We start from the raw sequence: 3,813 nt of genomic DNA on the forward strand, positions 1-3,813 counted from the left end.
GTCATCTCGGGAAGAGAAAACCCACAGCACACAAGCCACAGAGAACAGCGAGGGACATGAGGACGGGGCGGGGCGTGTTTATTATGATAGGAAAGACTACTCCCTAGGAATTTTAACAAACTAGAACATTTTGCTGGGAGAACAAGACACTAGGATACAAAATTACAAGTGTTTTAACTCCAGGTCTGTCCCCAGCTCCGCTAAGAAGCAAGTGGAAAGACAGTTGAAGCAAACAGGCAATTCTGTGAAACTAGACTTAGAAACCCTACAAATCTGATTAAAATCTAAAACTTGTTTTGCTTTAAAAACTTTAATATATCAAAAGGCCTGCTTTAGTGACATGCTAAAATCCCACCAAAAAATAACCCCAACGCCCCCTTATCAGTAACAAAGTTGACCAGCCAACTCATACTTCTAAACCCACGTGTGGACAAGTGCGTGTACGTCTTCTAGAGTTAGACACGGGGCTCAGAGACTGCAAGTACTGTGTACCTATTACCTGCAAAAAAAATGGGCAGGGAAATCCTGGTAAAATGAGGAACAGTTCCAAATAACCAATTTTTCTAGTACTATGCTCCCCACTGCTACTTCCTTTACTTACAAAGGGGACACTTGAACCAAATAATTTACCTCACATTTGGCACCCAGTGACCAGAATGTTTATTTTCTTTAGAAAAACAAACATATCCCCAACCCTTATATAATTTTTTTTGTTTTTACATTTAAATTAAAAATACTACTTTGCTTTGTGTTATAAATGGAGGACCAAGCAGTAAAGAACTTTTCTTCTCTTAAGGTAGGACAGCCGTCTGTTGTCGCTGATCTGCTGTTTGTGAAGGGTGTGTGTAGCTCCAAGCAAGAGAAACACAAGAGGTAAACTAACCTGCAGTTCTTGCTCTTCTCCACTAGTGAGAGTTGGTTTAATCTTAAGAATTGAAGGAGACATGCCATCCTAAGTAGTCAGGCCTGCCCTTTCAGCTGTCCTTTAGAGAAAGTTCTCCCCTCCTTCAAACAGTGCTTTGTGTGGAGGTGACATCTACCAGACAAGGACACCTCCAGAGAGAAACGGTCACCACCTTTCCCTGCGCCCACCCACACGTTAGAAAGGAAGAAAACGGGGGCTGGGAACATGGAGATTAAGAACTTGACCCTTCTATCCTGACCAAGAAAAGCAAGGTTCACTGGGCAAGAGGAATAAAAAGACCTTGAAATTCCACTTTTGAGTAATGAGGATAATTAAGACAACTGGGAGAGGGAGAGTTGCAGTGGGATGAAGAGCTGGGAAGGGCTCAGTCGCTGGAAGCATCGTCCGTCCCCTTAGTTTTTATATTGGAAGGGCTCGTCGCCAGTCTCCTTGAGAAGACATGTACGGATGATGGCCTCTGTCACTGCAAAGGGGTCGCAGTTGGCAGAAGGGCACACCGGTCTTTGAAATAACCCCTCTTGTCCTGGCCGACAGACCGGGCAATGCGGATGCTGGCGCTGCGGTTGGCAACACCCACAGAAAAGTTGATGTTGGAGGTCTCGTGGAAGCCAGTCAGGCGCCGGGCATTGTCCAGGCCTCCCTTGGGATTGTAGGCATGAACGTGTTACTGGTGCCTCTTGCTGAGTTTCTCAATGGCCTCCTCAATGTACTTCAGGCCATTCTCCTCCCACATGGCCTTTGTGCTGAAGTCGGTGTGGCAGCCCGGGCTGTTCCAGTTCCCAGGAATGGGCTTAGGGTCAAAGGTTGCTATAACAGCAAAGTCTTCACACACAGATGTAAGATCAAGCGGGCCACCCACAGGTGATCACCCATGTGGATTCCTTCACTGGACCCAATCTGGAATTCCCACTGGGCAGGCATGACCTCGGCATTTGTGATCTTGACTCCAGCATACAAGCAGGCCTGGTAGTGAGCCTCCACCATGTCTCTGCCATAGGTTTTGTCAGCTCCCGCCACAGCAATACAGGCCTTGGGGCCCAGGGAAGCCATTGGAAGGCCAACGAAAGGGTGCCCATCCGTCCCCATGAAAGTGTATTCCTGCTCCATTCCAAACCAGGAGGGGTGCTGGTTGCTGACCATGTCCATGATCCGCTTACTGGTGTGCCTTAAATTGGTCTTGGCAGGCTTCCAATTATATTTGAAAACTTCACTGAACACCAGCTTGTTGGGATCCTTGCGGAAAGGGTCACGAAACATGGCAACTGGGAGGAGGTATATGTCACTGTTGGAGCCTTCAGACTGGAAAGTGCTAGAGCCACCAAAATTCCATTCTGGCAACACACTTGGGCTCACAGTCCAGGGTGCGGGTCTTGCAGCACAGCCCTTCTCTGGTACCATCGATCCAGACATACATGGCTTGGACTTTCTCGTCCTGAGGCAGGGCCATGTACATCTGCTTGATGCCTTTGTTCAAGTTGGAACTTGCTGAGGTGGCCATGATGGAAGGCGTTCAGGGCCCGGGAAAGAAGGTGGGCAGGTGGCGAGAGCGAGGTGGAGAGAGGGCCCAGAGGAGATCAGTGTAGGTTCAGATGCTGCGCTCGGCTCCCATTCTTAGCTCTGCCACATTATTTAAAATTTTTTTGAGTAGGTCTAGATGCAGTTCACATCTATAATCTCAGCAGTTGGAAGACTGAGACAGGAAGATCATAAGTTCAAGGCCAGCATAGTCAATATAAATTGATCCTGTTTCAAAATAAAACAAAGCCAATCAACCAACTAAATGATGACTGATGGAGCTGAAAGCACTCATAGCTCATAAGGCTGGATATGACTATTGACACTAAAGCCATCTTGATGGAAGTTCTAGAGATTAATTGTATGTATTGAGTGCTTTTGAACAAATTTTGCCAGCCTTGCAGTATATTACAGAACCACGCTTCCTAGGTAACTCCTATGATGATGATAATGATTTAGCCTTAAAGAGAAATTTGCTTTCCATATTGAGTAAGAGACATAGCAAGACTTACTTATTCACAAAAATGAAATATTTCTTTAAAAAATACATTCTAAACTGCATTTTTATAATTATCCCAGAAGAATGCATCTTATTTATGTTGATTCTGAAGAAATAATCTCAGATTCTGAGCATTTAAAAAATATTTTATTTATTTATTTATTTGACAGAGAAAGAGGGAGAGAGACAGAGAGAATGGGCATGCCAGGGCATCCAGCCACTACAAAGGAACTCCAGGCATGTGTGCCCCCTTGTGCATCTGGCTAACATGGGTCCTGGGGAATCGAACCTAGGTCCTTTGGCTTTGTAGGCAAATGCCTTAACTGCTAAGCCATCCCTCCAGCCCCAATTTTAAGTGTAATTTTGAGCCAAGGTCTAGGCTCTATATTTATAACATAACCTATCTGGCTATAAAATATTTTTAAAAATTTCTTTTGTGGAAATTAAGCATTATTTACTCCATTTATTGATCAAGTGAGTAAAATACTTAGTACTGTTATGATTACTCTGGTTTATGATAGAAAACAAAGTTGAAAAGACAACATTTATGGTAAAATAATTAATATTAAATTTAAAGATATTGAATATTGTCTAAGATATTTCATTTACTTTTGAAACCATCTGTGTACCTATAAGCCAAAATTATAAATAATTTTCATTAGAGAGATACAAGTATGTCCTCTTTTATAAAACACTCAAAACATTTTTCTAATTGATGAAATTAAGAATTAGATTAAAAATAATAAATATCCTTAGTTTACTATGCACATGTGTTGTCATTTAGTGAATACAGCTTTGTTATTCTATTTATTATCCTTATTTTATAGATGAGGAAATATGGATTTTGTTATAAAACCTAAGCCATGACATATGG

At 42.8% G+C, this 3,813-nt stretch overlaps 1 pseudogene; it reads right to left on the minus strand.

The window, feature by feature from the left end:
• Positions 1–1,317: 1,317 nt before the first annotated feature.
• Positions 1,318–2,423, minus strand: LOC101598776 (annotated as a pseudogene).
• Between the last annotated feature and the right edge of the window lie 1,390 nt (positions 2,424–3,813).

The sequence above is a fragment of the Jaculus jaculus genome, chromosome 1 (genome assembly GCF_020740685.1).
Source record: "Jaculus jaculus isolate mJacJac1 chromosome 1, mJacJac1.mat.Y.cur, whole genome shotgun sequence".
In the NCBI taxonomy this organism is placed as follows: domain Eukaryota; kingdom Metazoa; phylum Chordata; class Mammalia; order Rodentia; family Dipodidae; genus Jaculus; species Jaculus jaculus.